At 45.3% G+C, this 25,270-nt stretch overlaps 1 long non-coding RNA gene across 2 annotated transcripts; it reads left to right on the top strand.

Annotated features, from left to right (window-relative positions):
- Positions 1 to 11,822: 11,822 nt before the first annotated feature.
- LOC145359912 (uncharacterized) lies at positions 11,823 to 23,078 on the top strand. Of its 2 annotated transcripts, none has more exons than XR_013889649.1 (4): positions 11,823 to 12,081; positions 15,454 to 15,535; positions 15,903 to 16,035; positions 20,681 to 23,078. It is a non-coding gene; the product is annotated as an uncharacterized LOC145359912 (long non-coding RNA). The 2 variants fall into 2 exon arrangements; XR_013889648.1 differs by lacking the exon at positions 11,823 to 12,081 and adding an exon at positions 14,211 to 15,363.
- Positions 23,079 to 25,270: the final 2,192 nt, after the last annotated feature.

Below are 25,270 nucleotides of genomic sequence, written 5' to 3' on the forward strand. Positions count from 1 at the left end.
GAGGTTATTACAGAAGGTCAGGGGACATGGAGTTGGGGGTAGGGTGTTAGCGTGGATAGAGGATTGGTTGTCAAATAGGAGGCAGAGAGTGGGGGTCAACGGGTGCTATTCGGATTGGTGGTTGGTGACTAGTGGGGTGCCCCAGGGGTCGGTGCTGGGGCCTCAGCTATTTACCATTTATATAGATGATCTGGAGGAGGGAACCGAGTGTAGGGTGTCGAAATTTGCTGATGACACCAAGATTGGTGGAACGGCAAATTGTGCGGAGGGTGTGGAGAGTCTGCAGAAGGATCTAGATAGGCTGGGCGAATGGGCCAGGAAATGGCAAATGGAATTTAATGTTGGCAAGTGTGAGGTGGTCCACTTTGGTAGGAATAATGGTAGGAAGGATTATTACTTACGGGGCGAAAAACTGCAGCAGGCGACGGTGCAGAGGGACCTCGGGGTCCTTGTGCATGAGTCGCAAAAACCCAGCTTGCAGGTGCAGCAGGTGGTCAGGAAGGCGAATGGGATGCTGGCCTTCATAGCGAGGGGGATTGAATATAAAAGTAGGGAGGTCTTGCTGCAGCTGTATAGGGCATTGGTGAGGCCGCAGCTGGAGTACTGTGTGCAGTTTTGGGCGCTGTACTTACGCAAGGATATTGTGGCCTTGGAGGGAGTGCAGAGGAGGTTTACTAGGCTGATACCGGAGTTGAGGGGATTGAACTATGAGGAGAGGCTGAATAAACTAGGCTTGTACTCGTTAGAGTTTAGAAGAATGAGGGGAGATCTCATTGAGACGTATAAGATGATGAATGGGATGGATAGGATAGAGGTGGAGAGACTCTTCCTGCTCAGAAAGGACAGTAGGACTAGGGGGCACAGCCTCAAGATAAAGGGGGGGACAGTTTAGAACAGAGTTGAGGAGGAACTTCTTCACTCAAAGGGTGGTGAATCTCTGGAATTCTCTGCCCGTTGAAGTGGTGGAGGCTGCCTCGCTAAATATTTTTAAGACGCGGGTTGATGGGTTTTTGATAGGAGAGGGGATTAAGGGTTATGGGGAGAGGGTGGGAAAGTGGAACTGAGCCACGACAGATCAGCCATGATCTTATTGAATGGCGGGGCAGGCTCGAAGGGCTAGATGGCCTACTCCTGCTCCTATTTCTTATGTTCTTATGTTCTTATGTACAAGAGCAGCATGACCCCGGGTCTGGGAAATCCTGTTATGACTTCATGGGGCAGCACGGTAACACAGTGGTTAGCGCTGCTGCTTCACAGCTCCAGGGACCTGAGTTCGATTTCCACCTTGGGTCACTGTCTGTGTAGAGTTTGCACATTCTCCTCGTGTCTGTGTGGGTTTCCTCTGGGTACTCCGGTTTCCTCCCACAGTCCAAAGATGTGCGGGTTAGGTTGATTGGCCATGCTAAAATTGCCCCTTAGGTTGTGAGATGTGTGGATTAGTGGGTAAATATGTAGGGGTATGGGAGTGGGGCCTGGGTGGGATTGTTTTCGGTGCAGACTCGATGGGCTGAATGGCCTCCTCCTGCATTGTAGGGTTTCTATGATTTCTATGTCTTAATCCTGAAGTTAACGCTCCACAACAACAAGAGGGAAAAAGAGATAAAAGGAAAAGCTACTTTCCAGCCAATCTCTTACCTGCTGGCTGTGACATTCCTGTGTTTTCCCTCTGACTTACCCTCGAGTCTCCCTCGCAGTTTCCCTCTGACTTACCCTCGAGTCTCCCTCACAGTTTCCGCCTCTCTGATTCTGATCACACTTTGGGTGCAATTTTCCTGTCCTGTCCACCATGAGGGTTGTAGCGGGCAGGACAGGACCAGGGAAAGCTCAGTGGTGCTGGGGTGGAATATTCTGTCCTGGGGAGAGTCTGGTTGGAAATTCCTGCCTCGTGTTCCTGCTGTTTGTGAGCTGGTGGCTCCGCCCTGTGATTTATTCTGTGAGAATTTCCCTGATGATGGGACATGTTGCTTCTTCAATATTTACATTCAGCTATTTCTTCACTTCCATAACCTCTCATCTCTCCAAAATCTGTCAGTTTATTTTCAGCCAGTCACATGAACAATATCCTCAGAATATAATAAATTGTTCAAGTTGTAACTCTCAACTAATAATCCAGGAAAGTCTTTCATCTCTCAAAGAATATTTTCACTATATAAATTCATGAAATCTTTCTCTGTGACCATTGAAATTATTTTTGTTAAACATTTTGAAAGTTATGACTGGATCTGCACTCTTTCAGGTAGCAACAACTCCTTGTGTCAAGAATTAATTTCTCCCGCTGCTTCTTTTCTCAGTGTCATTACATCTGTCCAATTGAATAAAACATTTCTTCCCACCTCCTCTTTCCAAACCCTTGTGACTTTGAACACTCCTGGAACATGAAGGAGAGTTCAGGAGATGAAGTCTGGAGTGACATCCGGCACCTTACAAACCCACAACCACAGCCCCCTGTAAAGGACAAGGGCAGCAGGTAACTGGGGACACCCCCAACTGCAAATTCTGTCCAAGTCTCTCACTGACTAGAAAATATATCGGCTGTTCCTTCACTGTCACTGGGTCAAAGTCCTGGATCTCCCTCCCTAACAGCAGTGTGGGTATACCTACATCTCAGGGACTGCAGCAGTTCAAAATGGCAGCCCACCACCACCAATTTCCAAAGGGCAATTATGGATGGGCAATAGTCAACAACTCCCACAAATCCCATGGAAAAATAAAAAAGTATCTCCTCCAAAGTGTCTCTGGTCTGAGGAGAATTTCCAGTCTCCACATTAACTGAGGTCCCTCAGTCCTGGAACCTTTGCTGAATCTTCCTCTTACCCTCCCAAAGACTTTGACATCTTTCCTACAATTAGGTGCCAAGATTTGGTTCGAATTCTCCTGTTGTGGTCTAACATCTAACTGAGCCCCGAGAAAACCAGAGATTTCACATTTCAGCAATTGTCCTCAGCACGAACTCCAGATCTGACAGTGAAATTTTTGTCATCAAGTCATGAAAGAACAAAAGACACAAAAAGTCCTAAAAAGGACATCAGAACTTGGAATTCACGCAACGGTTCTGCTGGGTTTTACACAGGGAAATTGTGCAACAACTTAGTGACGTTAATACTTTGTGAATTGTGGCTACATTCAAAACAAAGCCTTATTGTAAATACAAGGAGATTAACTGACAAGGCAGCTTTGAGAGAGATAATAGGCCTCAGTACCTTGGGCTGGGGTTAGAGAGAAACCAGGGCTTCTCTTGGGTTGGCCACCACTTTGAAAGGGAGCTAGAGGCAGAGGTGGGGCAGGGGTCAGGGTAGGGGTGGGAGAGTGGGGGCAGGGATAGGGGGATGGAGACAGGAGTGGGGGCAGGAGTGGGGACAGGGCTGGGGGAGTGGGGGCAGAAGTGGGGGCAGGGGTGGGGGCTGGGGACAGGAATCGGGGCAAGGGTAGAAGCAGGAGTTGGAGTAGGGGTGGAGGCAGAAGATGGGGCAGGGGTGCGGGATTGGGGACAGGAGTGGGAACAGAGGTGGGGGTGGGGGCAGGGGTGGGAGATAGGGGCAGGGCTGCAGGTAAGAGTGGGGGTGTGGGGCTAGGAGAGGGGCAGGGGTGGGGGGTGAGGGCAAGAGTGGGGGCAGAGGTGGGGCCAGGGATGGGGGGAAGTTATCCCCTATTTCCTGCTCGATGTTTATCTCTCACAATGGATGAAGCCAGGGCACTGGGCCCACCCCCCCCCCCCCCCCCCGTGCCCATACCCATAACTGCCCTCAACCCAGACTCAGCACAGGCCTCCAGCAAGCAGCCATCCTTCTGCCCCCATCAGCCAGTGAATTTCTGCTTCCCAGCTCGCCATCAGAAAATTGCCCTTTCAGCTCCAGCTAAATTCGGTCAGAATACAGACACATTTCTTTCAGCTAACCGACCAATCAGGAAGCTGTGTGGGATATCTGCAAACACAGAAAGGCATCACCCAAAGAGAAGTTGCAAACAATACGGTGCCTACTGTCTCCCCTCTAGTCTCGTAAAGGTTTACAGCACAGAAACAGGCCCTTCGGCCCAACTTGTCCATAAGAACATAATAAGAACATAAGAAATAGGAGCAGGAGTAGGCCATCTAGCCCTTCGAGCCTGCCCCGCCATTCAATAAGATCATGGCTGATCTGTCGTGGCTCAGTTCCACATTCCCACCCTCTCCCCATAACCCTTAATCCCCTCTCTTATCAAAAACCCATCAACCCGCGTCTTAAAAATATTTAGCGAGGCAGCCTCCACCACTTCAACGGGCAGAGAATTCCAGAGATTCACCACCCTTTGAGTGAAGAAGTTCCTCCTCAACTCCGTTCTAAACCGCCTCCCCTTTATCTTGAGGCTGTGCCCCCTAGTCCTACTGTCTTTTTTGAGCGGGAAGAGTCTCTCCACCTCTATCCTATCCATCCCATTCATCATCTTATACGTCTCAATGAGATCTCCCCTCATTCTTCTAAACTCTAACGAGTACAAGCCTAGTTTATTCAGCCTCTCCTCATAGCTCAACCCCCTCAACTCCGGTATCAGCCTAGTAAACCTCCTCTGCACTCCCTCCAAGGCCAAAATATCCTTGCGTAAGTACGGCGACCAAAACTGCACACAGTACTCCAGTTGCGGCCTCACCAATGCCCTATACAGCCGCAGCAAGACCTCCCTACTTTTATATTCAATCCCCCTCGCTATGAAGGCCAGCATCCCATTCGCCTTCCTGACCACCTGCTGCACCTGCAGGCTGGGTTTTTGTGACTCATGCACAAGGACCCCGAGGTCCCTCTGCACCGTCGCCTGCTGCAGTTTTTCGCCCCGTAAGTAATAGTCCTTCCTACCATTATTCCTACCAAAGCGGACCACCTCACACTTGCCAACATTAAATTCCATTTGCCATTTCCTGGCCCATTCGCCCAGCCTATCTAGATCCTTCTGTAGACTCTCCACACCCTCCGCACAATTTGCCGTTCCCCCAATCTTGGTGTCATCAGCAAATTTCGACACCCTACATTCGGCTCCCTCCTCCAGATCATCTATATAAATGGTAAAAAGCTGAGGCCCCAGCACCGACCCCTGGGGCACTCCACTAGTCACCATCCGCCAATCCGAATAGCACCCATTGACCCCCACTCTCTGCCTCCTATTTGACAACCAATCCTCTATCCACGCTAACACCCTACCCCCAACTCCATGTCCCTCGACCTTCTGCAATAACCTCTTGTGAGGTACTTTGTCAAACGCCTTCTGAAAATCTAGAAAGACCACATCCACCGGCTCTCCTCTATCCACCGCCCTAGACACATCCTCATAGAACTCCAGTAAATTTGTCAGACACGACTTCCCTTTAATGAAACCGTGCTGCGTCTGCTCTATCAAGCAATTCCCCTCAAGATGCCTTGCAATTTCCTCCTTAATGACAGATTCTAACATTTTACCTACCACAGACGTTAAACTAACCGGCCTATAATTCCCCGCTTCCCTCTATACCCGTCTTACCCATGTAACTGTCTAAATGCTTTTTAAAATATAAAATTGTACCCGTCTCTACTACTACCTCTGGCAGCTCGTTCCAGACACTCACCACCCTCTGTGTGAAAAAATTGCCCCTCTGGACACTTTTGTATCTTTCCCCTTTCACCTTAAACCTGTGCCCTCTAGTTTTAGACTCCCTTACCTTTGGGAAAAGATATTGATTATCTAGCTGATCTGTGCCCCTCATTATTTTATAGACCTCTATAAGATCACCCCTCAGCCTCCTACGCTCCAGAGAAAAAAGTCCCAGTCTATCCAGCCTCTCCTTATAACTCAATCCATCAAGTCCCGGTAACATCCTAGTAAATCTTTTCTGCACTCTTTCTAGTTTAATAATATCCTTTCTATAATAGGGTGACCAGAACTGTACACAGTATTCCAAGTGTGGCCTTACCAATGTCTTGTACGACTTCAACAAGACGTCCCAACTCCTGTATTCAATGTTCTGACCAATGAAACCAAGCATGCTGAATGCCTTCTTCACCACTCCACTTTCAAGGAGCTATGAACCTGTACCCCTAGACCTCTTTGCTCTGTAACTCTCCCCAACGCTCTACCATTAACTGAGTAAGTCCTGCCCTGGATCAGTCTACCAAAATGTATCACCTCACATTTATCTAAATTAAACTCCATCTGCCATTCATCAGCCCACTGGCCCAATTGATCAAGATCCCGTTGCAATTGGAGATAACTTTCTTCACTGTCCACTATGCCACCAATCTTGGTGTCATCTGCAAACTTACTAACCGTGCCTCCTAAATTCTCATTCAAATCATTAATATTAATGACAAATAACAGTGGACCCAGCACTGATCCCTGAGGTACACCGCTGGTCACAGGTCTCCAGTTTGAAAAACAACCCTCTACAATCACCCTCTGGCTTCTGTCAAGAAGCCAATTTTATATCCATTTAGATACCTCATCCAGGTTTACCAGGCTGATTCCTGGGATGGTAGGTCTGTCATATGAGAAAAGATTAGGATTATATTCATTGGGGTTTAGAAGAGTGAGAGGGACTTCAGAAACTTATAAAATTCTAACAGGGTTAGACAGGATAGATTCAGAAAGAATGTTCCCAATGGTGGGGGTGTCCAGAACTAGGGGTCATAGTTTGAGGATTAGGGGTAAACCTTTTAGAACTGAAGTGAGGAGAAATGTCTTCAGCCAGAGGGGGATTAATGTGTGGAATTCACTATGACAGAATGTAGTTGAGACCAAAATGTTGACTGATTTCAAGAAAAAATTAGATGTAGCTCTTGGGGCTAAAGGGATTGAGGGATATGGGAGGAGGAGGGATCAGAATATTGAATTTGATAATCAGCCAATATCAAAATGAATGACAGAGCAAGTTCCTGCGTCTCGTTTCTATGAAAAAGTTTATTTTTTGGTTCATGGAATGTGGGCGTCATTGGTTAAACCAGCATTTATTGCCCATCCCCGATTCACCCTTCAGAAGGTGGTGATGAGCTGCCCTCTTGAATCGCTGCAGTCTGTGTGATGTTGACACATCCACAGTGCTGTTATGGAGGCTGTTCTAGGATTTTGACCCAGTGACAGTGAAGGAATAGCAATATATTTCCAAGTCAGGATGGTGAATGACTTGGAAGGGAACCTCCAGATGGTGAAGATCCCACCTTACCTGCTGGTCTTGTTATAGAGAGTGGTGATCATGCCACAGTGTGGTGGAGGGACTGAATGTTTGTGGATGTGGTGCCAATCAAGCAGGGCTGCTTTGTCTTGGATTGTGTTAAGTGTCCTGAGTGTTGTTTGAGCTGCCCCCGTCCAGGCAAGTGGGAAGTATTCCATCACACTCCTGACTTGTGCCCTGTAGTGAGGTGCATTGACCTGAACAGGCGTCAGAATCTGATGACTAGGGGAATTTCACTGCAGTAACTTCATTGCAGTGTTAATGTAAGCCTTACTTGTGACTAATAAATAAACTTTTAGATGGTGCACTGGCTCTGCAGGGGTGGTTAGTAGATGATTTACTCGCCACAGGATTCCCAGCCTCTGACATGCTCTTTTAGCCATAGTGTTTATATGGTCAGTCCAGTTCAGTTTTTGGTCAATGGTAACCCCCAGAATGTTGATAGTGGGGGATTCAGTGATAGTGACCATTGAATGTTAAAGGGTGATGGTGAGATTCTCTCTTATTGGTGATGGTCACTGCCTGGCACTTGTGTAGGGCAAATGTTATATACTTGTCAGCCCAAGCCTGGATATTGTCCAGGTCTTGATGTATTTGAACATGGACTGCTTCAGTATCTGAGGAGTCATGAATGGGGCTGAATATTTAGGCAGTCTTCAGTCCGGGCAAAACCCAAACTGGGCATCACTGAGCAGGTTATTGCTGAGCAGCTGCTGCTTGACAGCGCTGTCAATGACCTCTTCCATCACTTTACTAATGATCGAGAGTAGACTGATTAGGCAATAATTGGCTGGGTTGGATTTGTCCTGCTTTTTGTGTACAGGACATACCTGGGCAATTTTCCACACTGTTGGGTAGATGCCAGCGTTGTAACTGTACTGGAAGAGCTTGGCTAGGGGAGCAGCAAGTTCTGGAGGACAAGTCCTCCGGATTATTGCCGGAGTGTTATCAGAGTCCATCGCCTTTGCAGTATCCAGTGCCTCCAACCATTTCATGATATCACAAAAGGTCAAGAGTAGAGGCTGTGGCCAGAGTCACAATAAGAATTATAAAATTTATCAATAGCCCCTAGGTTCGGTGTTCATTGTTACAGGAGACAATGTAACCTCAGGCTTGTTCTGCTATTCTGTAAGTAAACTCCATTTACCTGCTGTTGTTCCATAATCCTCAATATATTGGGCCAATGGATGGCAGATGGAGTTTAATTTAGATAAATGCGAGTTGATGCATTTTGGTAGATCGACCAAGGGCAGGACTTACTCAGTTAATGATAGAGTGTTGGGGAGAGTTACGGAACAAAGAGATCTAGGATTATAGGTTCAAGTGGGGTCACAGTTAGGTAGGGTGGAGAAGAAGGCATTCAGCATGCTTGGTTTCATTGGTCAGAACACTGAATACAGGAGTTGGGGCGTCTTGTTGAAGTTGTACAAGACATTGGTAAGGCCACACTTGGAATACTGTGTACAGTTCTGGTCACCCTATTATAGAAAGGATATTATTAAACTAGAAAGAGTGCAGAAAAGATTTACTAGGATGTTACCGGGACTTGATGGATTGAGTTATAAGGAGAGGCTGGATAGACTGGGACTTTTTTCTCTGGAGCATAGGAGTCTGAGGGGTGATCTTATAGAGGTCTATAAAATAATGAGGGGCACAGATCAGCTAGATAGTCAACATTTTTTGGGTGGTACGGTGGCAAGCACGGCTGCCTCACAGCGCCAGGGACCTGGGTTCAATTCCTGGCTTGGGTCACTGATTCTGCATGGAATTTTGCATGTTTTCCCCATGTCTGTGTGGGTTTCCTCCGGTTTCCTCCCACAGTCCAAAAATGTGCAGGTTAGGGTGCATTGGCCATGCTAAATTCTCCCTCAGTGTTCCCGAACAGGTGCTTGGGTGTGGTGACTAGGGAATTTTCACAGTAACTTAACATAAGAAATAGGAGTAGGAGTAGGCCATCTAGCCCTTCGAGCCTGCCCCGCCATTCAATAAGATCATGGCTGATCTGTCGTGGCTCAGTTCCACTTTCCCGCCCTCTCCCCATAACCCTTAATCCCCTCTCTTATCAAAAACCCATCAACCCGCGTCTTAAAAATATTTAGCGAGGCAGCCTCCACCACTTCAACGGGCAGAGAATTCCAGAGATTCACCACCCTTTGAGTGAAGAAGTTCCTCCTCAACTCCGTTCTAAACCCCCCCCCCCCTTTATCTTGAGGCTGTGCCCCCTAGTCCTACTGTCCTTTCTGAGCGGGAAGAGTCTCTCCACCTCTATCCTATCCATCCCATTCATCATCTTATACGTCTCAATGAGATCTCCCCTCATTCTTCTCAACTCTAACGAGTACAAGCCTAGTTTATTCAGCCTCTCCTCATAGCTCAACCCCCTCAACTCCGGCATCAGCCTAGTAAACCTCCTCTGCACTCCCTCCAAGGCCAAAATATCCTTGCGCAGGTGCGGCGCCCAAAACTGCACACAGTACTCCAGCTGCGGCCTCACCAATGCCCTATACAGCTGCAGCAAGACCTCCGTACTTTTATATTCAATCCCCCTCACTATGAAGGCCAGCATCCCATTCGCCTTCCTGACCACCTGCTGCACCTGCAAGCTGGGTTTTTGCGACTCATGCACAAGGACCCCGAGGTCCCTCTGCACCGTCGCCTGCTGCAGTTTTTCGCCACGTAAGAAATAGTCCTTCCTACCATTCTTCCTACCAAAGTGGACCACCTCGCACTTGCCAACATTAAATTCCATTAACACTGCAACTTCATTGCAGTGTTAATGCAAGCCTACTTGTGACTAATAAATATAAAAAATAAATCTTTCCCAAAGGTAGGGGAGTCTAAAAGGTTTAAGGTTGGGGGGGCAGGGTAGTGGGGGTGGGGGTGGGAGATATGAAAGGGGCAATTTTTTCACTCAAAGGGTGGTGAGTGTCTGGAACAAGCTGCCAGAGGCAGTAGCGGAGGTGGGTACAATTTTGTCTTTTAAAAAGCATTTAGACATTTACATGGGTAAGATGGGTATAGAGGGATATGGGCAAAATGCGGGCAATAGGGATTAGCTTTACGGCAAAAACTGGACAGCATAGACAAGTTGGGCTAAAGGATCTGTTTCCATGCTGTAAACCTCGATCACTTTATATCGACACAACAGAAATCAATCGCTTGGAAGATTTTAATTGAACCGCCAGCACCCACAACTCTTTGGGCAGTTCCAGCTTTCCTTGACATTTTGTTACTATTTTCACCCTTAAACTTCCTGGTTCTAATTTTAATTTTGTGTGGAATCCCCCACAGGGAGAAGTAATTTCTCTGTTTCCATTTTGAGTTTATTTGTTTCAAAATACCAATGAGGTCATTATGTTTATGTAGAAAGTTGTGATCAGGGTGACCTAACATGGAATTAAATGTCAGAACTATATACCTTATCGAGTTCTTTGAGAAAGTGACCAAAGAGGTGGATGGGGTAAGGCAGTTGACGTGGTATATATGGATTTTAGTAAGGCGTTTGATAAGGTTCACCATGGTAGGCTTCTGCAGAAAATGCAGATGTATGGGATTGGGGGTGATCTAGGTAATTGGATCAGGAATTGGCTAGCAGATAGGAGACAGAGGGTGGTGGTTGATGGTAAATATTCATCATGGAGTTCGGTTACGAGTGGTGTGCCTCAGGGATCTGTTTTGGGGCCACTGCTGTTTGTAATTTTTATTAATGATCTGGATGAGGGTATAGTTGGGTGGATTAGTAAGTTTGCTGATGACACCAAAGTCGGAGGTGTGGTAGATTGTGAGGAAGGGTGTCATAGTTTGCAGGGAGACTTAGACAGGTTGCAGAGCTGGGCCGCGAGGTGGCAGATGGAGTTTAATGCGGAGAAGTGTGAGGTAATTCATTTTGGTAGGAATAACAGATGTGTTGAGTATAGGGCTAACGGGAGGACTTTGAATAGTGTGGAGGAGCAGAGGGATCTAGGTGTATGTGTACATAGATCCCTGAAAGTTGGGAATCAAGTAGATAAGGTTGTTAAGAAGGCATACGGTGTCTTGGCGTTTATTGGTAGGGGGATTGAATTTAGGAGTCGCAGCGTCATGATGCAACTGTACACAACTCTGGTGCGGCCGCACTTGGAGTACTGTGTGCAGTTCTGGTCCCCACATTACAGGAAGGATGTAGAGGCTTTGGAGAGGGTGCAGAGGAGGTTTACCAGGATGTTGCCTGGTATGGAGGGGAGATCCTACGAGGAGAGACTGAGGGATTTGGGGTTGTTTTCGCTGGAAAGAAGGTGGCTAAGAGGGGATCTTATTGAAACACATAAGATGATTAGAGGTTTAGATAGGGTGGATAGTGATAGCCTTTTTCCTCGGATGGAGAAAGCTAGCACGAGGGGGCACGGCTTTAAACTAAGGGGGGGTAGTTATAGGACAGATGTCAGGGGTAGGTTCTTTACCCAGAGGGTGGTGAGGGATTGGAATGCCCTGCCTGCTGCGGTTGTAAATGCGCCAGTTTGGGGGCGTTTAAGAGATCTATGGATAGGTTTATGGACGAAATGGGATTGGTTTAGATTAGTGGGTTAGTGTTGTTTTTTATTAAAAGAGCTGGTCGGCGCAACATCGTGGGCCGAAGGGCCTGTTCTGCGCTGTAATGTTCTATGTTCTATGTGTGATTTACCACCAGTTACTTTGGACACATATTAATCCAAAGCTGAGGCATCTTTACTTCTGCCGATCAGCAGAAGTGCCAGGGAACTTTCAAAACCCTTGGCTATAAATTTCTGTTATTGACAAACTTCTGTCACAGGCAACCTTCCATGGCCATTGGTCAATAGAACTTGCTTATCTTAACCTAAGTGGCCTTTATCAGGGAATATATAGGAGCGACGCACTTCACAAACACACCAGGAAAAGCTGCAGGTTTCCAGGTAAGGGCTGCATTGTTTCTTGGGCTGAAGGAGCTGACATACAGAACTGGGGATTGAGTCTGGCAACTGGGGGCAACTCAAACATTTTAATTAGATTTTTCACTGACTGACAAAGAACAAACTGGGAAAGACAGCCATTGTCAGGTCTCTGGTTCCTAATCGGGGAATTGAGGAACATTTGGAAAATGTATATTTCAAAGAAAGAGTAAAGTGAGGAAGTGTAGAAGATAACCTAAGTATCATCGTCAAAAAAAAACTCTGGAAAATCTCAGCGTCTGCAAGGAGAGAAAAGAGCTAGTGTTTCAAATCCAGGTGACCCTTAGTCAATGTTTGCTGATTCTAGTTCCTCAGCAGTTTTTAGAAACAAAAGTTAAACAGTGAGAAGGAAAAGGAATGAAAGATAAAACATCTGGATAGGAATGTTCCCAGTGTTGAGTTCAAACCCGTACAGGATCCTGATCAGTAGCAGATAATTTTAAGACTGAATTTCTCCCATCCAAATTTTCTTTCACTCAATATCATTTCCTGCACTCTGTTTCCAGTTCCCTGGTCTTAGTGCCACCAGTTGTCCCTCTTTGAGCCAATAACTGTAACCACATGATCCAGCCTCAGTTACTACCAAGTTATCTGACAGAGATCAGGAGTCAGAATGCAAGCCCATCCACACCAGCCTGATGTCAGTCAGGAGATTGCAGCCAGCTGGAGTGTTTTTATTATAACCCAGCAGAGAACCTGGCATCAGATTTGTATGAACCAATGTTCAAACCTCAACATCTGCTGCACCAAAGCCATGATTGTTGGAAGCATTAGAGATCAATGCTGCAAAATCAGGTTGTATTTCAGTTCTATAATGCTTAACTTGCCTTTCCATTTCAGAATTGTCTGAAAAATCATTCAATTCTCACCACAAACTGCAGTTTAGTGAAATATATTTGTTTATGAGCTGGGGATGAGTGATTGCTGTGTGTCTGTCAGTGTGTAATAAATAGCTTGAGGGTGACTCAGTGTGGCTTTTACCAATAGAAGCAATACTGCAACAGAGAAAACAAATCATAGTCAGGCTAGATCACAAACACAGCGGCTCTGCCCGACTCTCTCCAGCTGCCAGTCCCTCCTCCATTCAGGGACCACACCCTGCTGCCGATAGTTCAAGTTCCCACCAAGATGATCGATAGGGTCCACACTGATCGCATGGCCTTCAAGAAAAGCCCCCTTGTCCCTCACCACCTTAAAGGGCCACGCTACTACACCAGCTGCAGAAGGACTTGGGACAGGTTAGGAGAGTGAGCAAAGAAGAAGCAGATGGAATACAGTGTGGAAAAGTGTGAGGTTATGCACTTTGGAAGGAGGAACGGAGGCAGAGACTATTTTCTAAATGGGGAGAGAATTCAGAAATCGGAAACACAGAGGGACTTGGAGTCTTGGTTCAAGGTTCTCTGAAGGTTAACTTGCAGGTTAACTTGGTAGTTAGCGAGGCAAATGCAATGTTAGCATTCATAGAACATAGAACATTAGAACATAGAACATTACAGCGCAGAACAGGCCCTTCGGCCCACGATGTTGCGCCGACCAGCTCTTTTAAAAAAAAACAACACTAACCCACTAATCTAAACCAATCCCATTTCGTCCATAAACCTATCCACAGATCTCTTAAACGCCCCCAAACTAGGCGCATTTACAACTGCAGCTGGCAGGGCATTCCAGTCCCTCACCACCCTCTGGGTAAAGAACCTACCCCTGACATCAGTCCTATAACTACCCCCCCTTAATTTAAAGTCGTGCCCCCTCGTGCTAGCTTTCTCCATCCGAGGAAAAAGGCTATCACTATCTACCCTGTCTAAACCTCTAATCATCTTATATGTTTCAATAAGGTCCCCTCTTAGCCGCCTTCTTTCCAGCGAAAACAACCCCAAATCTCTCAGTCTCTCCTCATAGGATCTCCCCTCCATACCAGGCAACATCCTGGTAAACCTCCTCTGCACCCTCTCCAAAGCCTCTACATCCTTCCTGTAATGTGGGGACCAGAACTGCACACAATACTCCAAGTGCGGCCGCACCAGAGTTGTGTACAGTTGCATCATGACGCTGCGACTCCTAAATTCAATCCCCCTACCAATAAACGCCATTCATTCCGAGAGGACCAGAATATAAGAGCAGGGATGAACTGCTAAGGCTGTATAAGGCTCTCGTCAGATCACATCTAGAATATTGTGAACAATTTTGGCTCCCGTGTCTAAGGAAGGATGTGCTAGCCTTGGAGAGGGTTCAGAGAATGATCCTGGAATGAAAAGCTTGATGTATGAGGAGTGTTTGAAGATTCTGGGCAAATTCCAGTGTTCCACCTGCCACTGGAATCAGAAACCAGAGGATTGGTTAGGCACTGTGAGACACTCTGGAGATGTCTCAACTCCTTACTTCTGTCAACTCTTGCTGGTGACAACCCATTATCCTGAACTTCCAGCCACCTTCTGGGATGTCGGAATTAGGAATCATTTATCCTCCCTGATGCTCCGTAATTACCCCAGCTCCCCTCAAAGTCAAACAGCTGGAGACACCCAAACACATCTGAACTCCCAGGACACACACTGTTTCCACAGCATTAGGAGCTGCAAGTGACAGATCTCAGATACCCCCTCTATGATTTAATAAAGGCACATTCTTCCCTCTTTTACAATCAAATTAATGCCTTGTTTAAACAACTAAATTAATTGAATGATTTTAAACTTGCTCTATATACTTCCCATTGCTGAAATGTTAAACTTTACAGCCCCTAGTTTGGATGATTGGCACAGTTTAGAGCAAAAAAAGAGAAAATACTCAATAACTAATCATTTCTTTTGCTCTCATTGATATCACATTGTATGTAGTAAGTCTGTTCAGGATATTCTCCTGCCTCCACCCAATCCATTACCCTCCCACTCACTCAGTGTTACCCTTTAACCATTCTTGCAGGTCTCACTGTGTTCTCACTCTGGAGGTGAAAAGAAGGTGAGAGGGAGGGAGGTGAACAAAGAAAGGGCAAGATGGAGTGAAGGGGCAGAACAGAGAGAGGAAACAAGACAGACAGCAGACAGAAGAGAGGGGAGTAGATAAGGAGGATAAAGAGAGAGGTGAGGTCAAGAGATGTGGGATAAACAACCACATATTTATCAATTCCAGAAACAAACGTGACAATAAGTGAGAAGCACAGAAATGAGTAAAACCAGAAAATGTAAGACTGATAGAGAAACAGCAAGAGATGATGAGACAAAGGAGATCTTCAAGTTTCAGCATGCTGACTAAGTTAGTGACCTCTAACACTGCACATTATTGGTACCTAGCTTTTAACTCAAGGCTGATCTGCTTAAACCATTTCCTTTCTTCTGATTTAAGGCAACAGAGAAAATAAAAATCAAGATGAAGATTCAGATTCTGTCCTTGGCTGTTGTCATTGTCCTCAGCGCAATGCTGGCTGGTACGTGGGCCATTTCTTACCTTCAAAAACATTCAAAATATTTGTTTTTCTCGAGGAGATAATTTGTTCTAAATTATGATCAACATCAAGGTATGACATATTATTCACTTTTTTTGTTGAGGACTCCGATTAATTATAAAACCGACCCCATCAAACACTTAGATCCCTCACATCAGGGTGCCAGTCCCTCACACCCTCTCTCTCTCCACAACCCAATCCCAGCACAAGGTAAAATAGTTTCCACTATAGCAATAAAGTCATTGGCTATGACAAATAGTTCACTGAATTAGCAGGAATCTCTTGTTTTGCAATTCTTTTTCTAAAGTCCTTGCTGGATACTCAGCTAATCTTTGCCTCCATTTTTCAGCATCAGAAGCGGTACCTGTGGAAGCTGCCGGTGACACAGCTGAAGACACACTAAGTTATCCACAGCGAATCCTAAGCCAAGGGAGAGACTTTCTGCGCAGCATTACTGAATCCGCAATGGTTCAAAGCGGGAGGTAAGTAGCGACAAAATTCCGTTTGATGTTATGTTACCAAATATTCTTCACCAAATCTTATGCTGAAAACTCATACAAAGCTCACACAGTTGGGAACAGAAATCTTCATTTGTACTTAACTATATTTGTGAATTCTGTACAGACGTAGTAATAAATAGGGACAGATAGATTTCGAATAAATTCCCCGCCACAATGTCCCAAACATACAATCCCAGGACAGGTACAGCACGGGGTTAGATACAGAGTAAAGCTCCCTCTTTAAAAGCACTCACCACTGCGAATCGGCCTCATTGTTCCGTTGGAGCAGAGTCGAGAGGCAGCGATTTTTGCGAGTAAGGAGGCAGTAAAAAGGTGCGTTTTTTTTTCTGTTTATTTTGCTTAACTGTTTAATTCTAGTTTCAGTTGCGAGTTTTTTCGGCGGTTTTTTTTTAAATTAGTTAGAAACCGGAAGTCGTCACTAGGGCGTCGACCGGTAGTTGTAGTTTTTTTTTCAGACCTCTAACCCTATAAATTAGTCCAGAGAGGATACCTGATTCTCTACACTAGTAGAGAATCCCACCCTCCCACCTCCTCTAACCTAATTATAAGTGTGGGGAAGTTTTTTTTTATATTTTTTACTTTTTTTTGCTGTTACCTGTTTCAGGGATGGCAGTTCGGGCAGTGTGCTGCATCTCCTGTGGGATGTATGTGGTGAGGGAATCCAGTAGTGTTTCAGGGGATTTTACTTGTAGGAAGTGTCTTAGATTGAAGCTTCTGGAGGAGCGTGTTAAGGAGCTGGAGGTGGTATTAGATGAGCTCCGCATAATTCGTGAGGCAGAGAGAGACATTGATAGGAGTTTTAAGGAAATAGTCACTCCTAGTAATCAGTCTTGGGTCAATGTCAAGAGGAGGGGAAAGAAGCATGTGGGAGGAGAATCCCCTGGGGCTGTTCCCCTCCAAAATAGGTTTTCGGTCCTGGAGGCTACAGTTGAGGAAGCATCAACTGGGGATAGCCAAAGGGAGCAGGACTCTGGGGGTGAGCCTATTGTAAAAGCTCAGGTGTCTAGGGGATGCAAGAGATTGGGCCTCGTGATTGGGGACTCTACAGTTAAAGGGACGGATAGGAGAGTTGGTAGTAAGGGTAGGGATTCAGGGCTGGTGTGTTGCCTACCAGGGGCTGGGGTCCGGGATGTGTCAGAGAGGATATTTAAGACTCTTAGGGGAGAGGGTGATCAACCCCAAGTTATAATTCATGTGGGGACACATGACATAGGGAGGCTAAGGGAAGGGGATATTAAGCAGAGTTTCATGGAGTTGGGATGGAAACTTAAGGCCAAGTCAAACAGAGTGGTTATCTCTGGACTCTTGCCTGTGCCACGGGATAGTTTAGAGAGGAATAGGGAGAGGGAAAGTTTGAACTTGTGGCTGAGGGGATGGTGCAGGAGGGAGGGGTTTAATTACTTGAGCAATTGGGGCTCATTCTGGGGAAGATGGGATCTCTATAAGAGTGATGGTATACATCTGAACCAGAGGGGAACAAATATCCTGGGGGGTAAATTTGTGAAGGCTATGCGGAGTGGTTTAAACTGATTCAGAGGGGGGGTGGGATCCTGGGTAGAGGGGGTGAAAGTGAGGGGGGCATAGAAGGGGACGGCATTGCACGGCACTGTGGGGGTGGGGCGGAGCAGGGTTTGAAATGTGTATACTTTAACGCGAGGAGTATTCGCAATAAAGTGGATGAACTTGCAGCGTGGACCAGTACCTGGGACTTTGATGTTGTGGCCATTTCAGAGACATGGATAGAGCAGGGTCAGGAATGGATGTTGCAGGTCCCGGGGTACAAGTGCTTTAGTCGGAGTAGAGAGGGAGGTAGAAGGGGGGGTGGAGTAGCATTATTGGTCAAGGACTATATCACAGTGTCAGAGAGGAAGTTTAATGAGGACTTGTCTGTTGAGGTAGTATGGGCAGAAATTAGAAATAGGAGAGGAGAGGTCACCCTGTTGGGAGTCTTTTATAGACCTCCAAAAAGTTCTAGAGAGGTTGAGGAAAGGATTGCAGAGACGATCCTGGTTAGGAGTGAAAGTAATAGGGTAATTGTTATGGGGGATTTTAACTTTACTAACATTGATTGGAATTGCTATAGCTCTAGCTCGTTAGAGGGGTCAGTTTTTGTTCAAAGTGTGCAGGAAGGTTTTTTGACTCAATATGGAGATAGGCCAACTAGAGGTGAGGCTATATTGGACTTGGTGCTGGGAAATGAGCCAGACCAGGTGCTAGACTTGGAAGTTGGTGTGCTTTTTGGTGATAGTGACCACAATTCGGTTACGTTCACCTTAGTGATGGAAAGGGATAGGCATGAACCTCGGGTCAGTAGTTTTAGCTGGGGGAAGGGTAATTATGAGGCCATTAGGAGAGAATTAGGAAGCATTGGTTGGACTAGGAGATTACAGGGACTAGGAACGTCTGAAATGTGGAGTTTTTTCAAGGAGCAGCTACTGTGGGTCTGTGATAGGTATGTCCCTGTCAGGCAAGGAGGAATTGGTAGGGCTAGGGAACCATGGTGCACAAAAAAAGTTGATTTGTTGGTTAGGAAGAAGAAGGAGGCTTTTGTTCGGATGAGGCTTGAGGGCTCGGGTAGTGCAGTAGAAAGCTTTAGATTGGCTAGGAGGGAGTTGAAGAGGGAGTTAAGAAGGGCTAGAAGAGGGCATGAGATGACTTTGGCTGATAGGATTAAGGAGAATCCTAAGGCGTTCTATAGGTATGTCAAGAACAGAAGGTTGGTTAGGGCAAGATTAGGGCCAGTTACAGACAGTAGGGGGAAGTTGTGTGTGGAACCGGAAGAGATTGGAGAGGCATTGAACCATTATTTCTCTTCGGTGTTCACGCAGGACGATATGAATGTAGCTGAGGAGGTCACTGGGGTGAAGGGGTGTAAAATAGAAAGCATTGTAGTTGATACAGAGGATGTGTTGGATATTCTAGATGGGTTGAAAATAGATAAGTCCCCTGGTCCAGACGGGATTTACCCTAGGATTCTATGGGAGGCAAGAGAGGTGATTGCAGAGCCACTGGCTCTGATCTTCAGGTCGTCGTTGGTCTCTGGTATAGTACCGGAAGATTGGAGGACAGCGAATGTTGTCCCATTGTTTAAGAAGGGGAGCAGAGACTTCCCTGGGAATTATAGACCAGTGAGTCTTACTTCTGTAGTGGGCAAGGTTTTAGAAAGAATTATTAGGGATAGGATTTATAGTTATTTGGAGAGTAATGAATTGATTAGAGATAGTCAGCATGGTTTTGTAGCGGGAAGGTCGTGCCTTACTAACCTTATTGAGTTCTTTGAGAAGGTGACCAAAGAGGTGGATAGGGGTAAGGCAGTAGACGTGGTATATATGGATTTTAGTAAGGCGTTTGATAAGGTTCACCATGGTATGCTTCTGCAGAAAATGCAGATGTATGGGATTGGTGGTAATTTAGGTACTTGGATCAGGAATTGGTTAGCAGATAGGAGACAGAGGGTGGTGGTTGATGGTAATTATTCATCATGGAGTTCGGTTACGAGTGGTGTGCCTCAGGGATCTTTTTTGGGGCCACTGCTGTTTGTAATCTTTATTAATGATCTGGATGAGGGTATAGTTGGGTGGATTAGTAAGTTTGCTGATGACACCAAAGTCGGAGGTGTGGTAGATTGTGAGGAAGGGTGTCGAAGTTTGCAGGGTGACTTGGACAGGTTGCAGAGCTGGGCCGCGAGGTGGCGGATGGAGTTTAATGCGGAGAAGTGTGAGTTAATCCATTTCGGTAGGAATAACAGATGTGTTGAGGATAGGGCTAACGGGAGGACTTTGAATAGAGTGGAGGAGCAGAGGGATCTAGGTGTATGTGTACATAGATCCCTGAAAGTTGGGAATCAAGTAGATAAGGTTGTTAAGAAGGCGTACGGTGTCTTGGCGTTTATTGGTAGGGGGATTGAATTTAGGAGTCGCAGCGTCATGTTGCAACTGTACACAACTCTGGTGCGGCCGCACTTGGAGTATTGTGTGCAGTTCTGGTCCCCACATTACAGGAAGGATGTGGAGGCTTTGGAGAGGGTGCAGAGGAGGTTTACCAGGATGTTGCCTGGTATGGAGGGGAGGTCCTATGAGGAGAGACTGAGGGATTTGGGGTTGTTTTCACTGGAAAGAAGGCGGCTAAGAGGGGATCTTATAGAAACATATAAGATGATTAGAGGTTTAGATAGGGTGGATGGTGATAGCCTGTTTCCTCGGATGGAGAAATCTAGCACGAGGGGGCATGGCTTTAAATTAAGGGGGGATAGTTATAGGACGGATGTCAGGGGCAGGTTCTTTACCCAGAGGGTGGTGAGGGACTGGAATGCCCTGCCTGCTGCAGTTGTAAATGCGCCTAGTTTGGAGGCGTTTAAGAGATTGGTGGATAGGTTTATGGACGAAAAGGGATTGGTTTAGATTAGTGGGTCAATGTTTTTTTTAAAAATAAGACTGGTCGGCGCAACATTGTGGGCCGAAGGGCCTGTTCCGCGCTGTAATGTTCTATGTTCTATGTACACTGTCCCCATCAAACACTCCCAGGACAGGTACAGCACGGGGTTAGGTAAAGTTTGTTCTATACTGTCCCATGTATATTGCCAAAATAACTATCTCTTATTTTTCAGTGAATACATTCGTGGCACACTCAGACATATACCTGACATGATCAAGGACGTTCAACAGAGGCTGTCAGATGTCTTCCGAAGCTCAGATCCACAATAAATGAAGTGATTTCCGTTACTTGTGTTTCTTGTGAGGTTTGTTTCAAACCAAAGGAAAAAACATAGTATTAAATTTCCCTGGAATTTTTGGATAAAAATCTGCAACCATTTCTCTAAAGCTCCCTCAGTAAAATGATTTCAGGAATGGCTGTTGCTCCAAACATCTGGAGAATAACTATTCCCTCCTTGGAAAGAGTGGCCAATATGAATGTGGACTGGGTATTGCCACTGACAGATTGTGGTACTTACACCCTGCTTGTGATGAATAATTGAAAGTGAAATCAATGAATGTTGATTAAAGTCTGGATGCTTTGATGCAGTCTAACCCGTTCCATGTCATTTTTGATGCCTTCCCAAACCTGAATAGCAATCACTGATAGCAAAGGAACTCACTCAGAATGGTTAACTGCACGGAAGGTGTTTAGGCCATGATAAAACCAGAGACCCTGCTTAGTCTGTTGGTGAAAAAACTGACCACTGCAATGCCAAGCACACAGTCCAGTGGAGCCTGGTTTTCCTGAGTTTAGATAAGGGAGAACCAGTAATCTTTCTGACATGTGCCTAGTTATTGGTTTGAATGAAAAAGCAGCCTTTTATGCAGTGAGCCTATCAGTGTGTGCCAGAAAGCAGCTGAATGGGAACAACACCAGAGTGGAGCTCTCCTTCACAGGAGGTCTGGTAGCTCATGAAGTTTGGATATGCTGGCTGATTTCCATCCCAGTCACACCGAGTTTAGTTTTAGAGCCACTGCTTGCTGCTGTTAGGTTTGTTATACTCTATTTCATATTCATACTGCCTCTGCAATCTCATAGGCTGAACTTCAGTTAATAAATCTACTGAGTGATTCTTTACCTCTCAGAGTCCACAAACATAACATTAACCAGATTTTTCAATTCTAACCTGCTACTTCATCAAAAAACTCTATCAATAGTCAAGCAAGATTTACTTTTAACAAACGTGTCGATATTTTCAATATTTCACATTTTTCCTTCTGCCAATTAATTTTGCTCCAGATTATTTACTGCCTCTTAAAACTTCCCATCACTGAAATGAGGTTGCTTAGCAAGTAGCTACTTGGCATATCCCACTCCCAATATTTAACCGGGAATCAAACATTTCCAATTGTCCAGTCCTCTGGCACCAGCCCTATATCTAAGAGAGTTTAAAACATTGTTCCAGAGCCTCTGCAATTTCTACCTTTATTTTTCTCAGTATCCTCAGCAGTACACCGTCCAGACCAGGCAACATTTTCACCTTAAAAGTGCTGTAGGATTTTTTACATCCTGAATTGAACATTGACACAGACAGCTCTGACAGCTTCTCACTGTGGTGTGTGACTGGATTAACTGCTCAAATCGCTCAAGTGAGACTTGAATCTGTGACCTTTGTACTCAAGAGACAGAATGTTCACCACTTAGTCATTGCTGATGCCTACACTAACTACTGGGCTGCAGTTTTGGGGAAGATGAATGATGTTAAGGTGCTAGAAGCACTCTTTAATTAATCTCTCCTCAGTTTCTGCAAGTATTTGTACATCCAACATCAGATAGTCATTGACAACTAACACCCCACAAAGCCCTGCATCCACAACACAATTTTAACCCCATTAAATTAACTGCATGAAAAAAAAGATTCCTTGGAAGGGCCATGAAGTAATGGTCAAAACCTGAGTTTTGTTCTCACAGTCTGCTAATTAGCTTACTTAAATTTCAGTCTAACTTACCCACAAGTATCTGTTATTCTATAAATAAACCACCCCGAACCCCTCGATTAGATTCCAGTCTGTAACTCACTCCCTGGTATCTGTTATCCTATAAATAAACCACCCCAAACCCCTCGATTAGATTCCAGTCTGTAACTCACTCCCGGGTATCTGTTATTCTGTATATAAACCATCCCAAACTTGATTAGATTCCAGTCTGTAATCTGCTCCCAGGTATCTGTTATTCTACACATATACTCCAAACATCTTGATTAGATTCCAGTCTGTAACTCACTCCCGGGTATCTGTTATTCTATATATAAACCACCCTGAACCCCTCAATTAGATTCCAGTCTGTAACTCACTTCCAGGTATCTGTTATTCTATGCATAAACCATCCCGAACCACTCGATTAGATTCCAGTCTGTAACTCACTCCCGGGTATCTGTTATTCTATATATCAACCACACTGAACCCCTCAATTAGATTCCAGTCAGTGACTCTCTCCTGGGTATCTGTTATTCTATATATAAATCATCCTGAACTTCTTGCTTAGATTGCAGTCTGTAACTCACTCCCGGGTATCTGTTATTCTATATATAAACCATCCCGAACCCCTCGATTAGATTCCAGTCTGTAACTCACTCCCAGGTATCTGTTATTCTATATGTAAACCATCCCGAACCCCTCAATTAGATTCCAGTCTGTAACTCACTCCCAGGTATCTGTCATTCTATATATAAACCACCCCGAACCCCTCGATTAGATTCCAGTCTGTAATTCACTCCCGGGTATCTGTCATTCTATATATAAACCACCCCGAACCCCTCGATTAGATTCCAGTCTGTAACTCACTCCTGGGTATCTGTTATTCTATATATAAACCATCCCGAACCCCTCGATTAGATTCCAGTCTGTAGCTCACTCCCAGGTATCTGTTATTCTATATATAAACCATCCCGAACCCCTCGATTAGATTCCAGTCTGTAACTCACTCCTGGGTATCTGTCATTCTATATATAAACCATCCCATAAACCATCCCGAACCCCTCAATTAGATTTCAGTCTGTAACTCACTCCCGGGTATCTGTTATTCTATATATAAACCACCCCGAACCCCTCAATTAGATTTCAGTCTGTAACTCACTCCTGGGTATCTGTTATTCTATATATAAACCACCCCGAACCCCTCGATTAGATTCCAGTCTGTAATTCACTCCCGGGTATCTGTTATTCTATATATAAACCATCCCGAACCCCTCGATTAGATTCCAGTCTGTAGCTCACTCCTGGGTATCTGTCATTCTATATATAAACCACCCCGAACCCCTCGATTAGATTCCAGTCTGTAATTCACTCCCGGGTATCTGTTATTCTATATATAAACCACCCCGAACCCCTCGATTAGATTCCAGTCTGTAACTCACTCCCGGGTATCTGTTATTCTATATATAAACCACCCCGAACCCCTCAATTAGATTCCAGTCTGTAACTCACTCCCGGGTATCTGTTATTCTGTATATAAACCACCCCGAACCCCTCAATTAGATTCCAGTCTGTAACTCACTCCCGGGTATCTGTTATTCTATATATAAACCACCCCGAACCTCTCAATTAGATTCCAGTCTGTAACTCACTCCTGGGTATCTGTCATTCTATATATAAACCACCCCGAACCCCTCGCATTAGATTCCAGTCTGTAACACACTCCTGGGGATTTGGTATTCTGTATATTAGCCACCTGAAACACTGAATTGGATTGTAGCCTGTCATTTGGGGACAGTTAATCTACACATCTATCTACTTCTTCATCAAACCGTGGACACTTGTCTAGACTTTCCTTTGTAGAATCAAATGTAATCCACTCAAAGCAAGTAGTACCACAATACAGTGAAATAACCTCATCATCTAATGTACACCGCAAAAGGGTTTCCTCTATTGATGAGTCCCATAACCCACAATGATTTCCGTCTGCAGCGTTCTGTGATGCCCACATGAATGGGTCCTGATGTTCACTCTTTGTAAAGACAAATCCAAGCCCAGATATTCGAATTGTTTATTTACTAGGGAACTGATTTTAAAGTTGAACCAATCATTGTATTCTAATATAGATCTTTCAGAGTTCTTTTGAAATCTGGAGATGTGTGGTGAGGAAATCAGGAAAGATTGGCTCTCTCAGACATTCTAATTGTTGGTGCACAGATACCTTTCTTATTCTTTGAGGAGGTAACTAACTGTGTGGACGAAGGTAGTTGTTGTCATATACATGGATTTTAGTAAGGCGTTTGATAAGGTTCCCCATGATAGGCTCATGAAGGAGGGAAGGAGGTGTGGGATAGAAGGAAATTTGGCCGATTGGATAAGTAACTGGCTGTATCATAGAAGATAGAAGGTGGTGGTGGAAGGAAAATTTTCAGACAGGAGGCCAGTTACCAGCGGTGTACCACAGGGATCAGTGCTGGGTCCTCTGCTATTTGTGTTTTTTATCAATGACTTGGAAGAGGGGGCTGAAGGGTGGGTCAGTAAATTTACTGATGACACCAAGATTGGTGGAGTAGTGGATGAGGTGGAGGGCTCTTGTCGGCTGCAAAGAGACATTGATAGGATGCAGAGCTGGGCAGAAAAGTGGCAGATGGAGTTTAACCCTGATAAGTGCGTGGTGATTCATTTGGTGGTACAAATTTGAATGCGGATTATAGGGTCAACGGCAGGGTTCTGAAGAATGTGAAGGAACAGAGATCTTGATGTTCATATCCACAGATCTTTGAAGTGGATACAGCTGTGAAGACTTA

Source organism: Carcharhinus amblyrhynchos, chromosome 29 (genome assembly GCF_965287045.1).
Source record: "Carcharhinus amblyrhynchos chromosome 29, sCarAmb.v2.hapA, whole genome shotgun sequence".
Classification (NCBI taxonomy): Eukaryota; Metazoa; Chordata; class Chondrichthyes; order Carcharhiniformes; family Carcharhinidae; genus Carcharhinus; species Carcharhinus amblyrhynchos.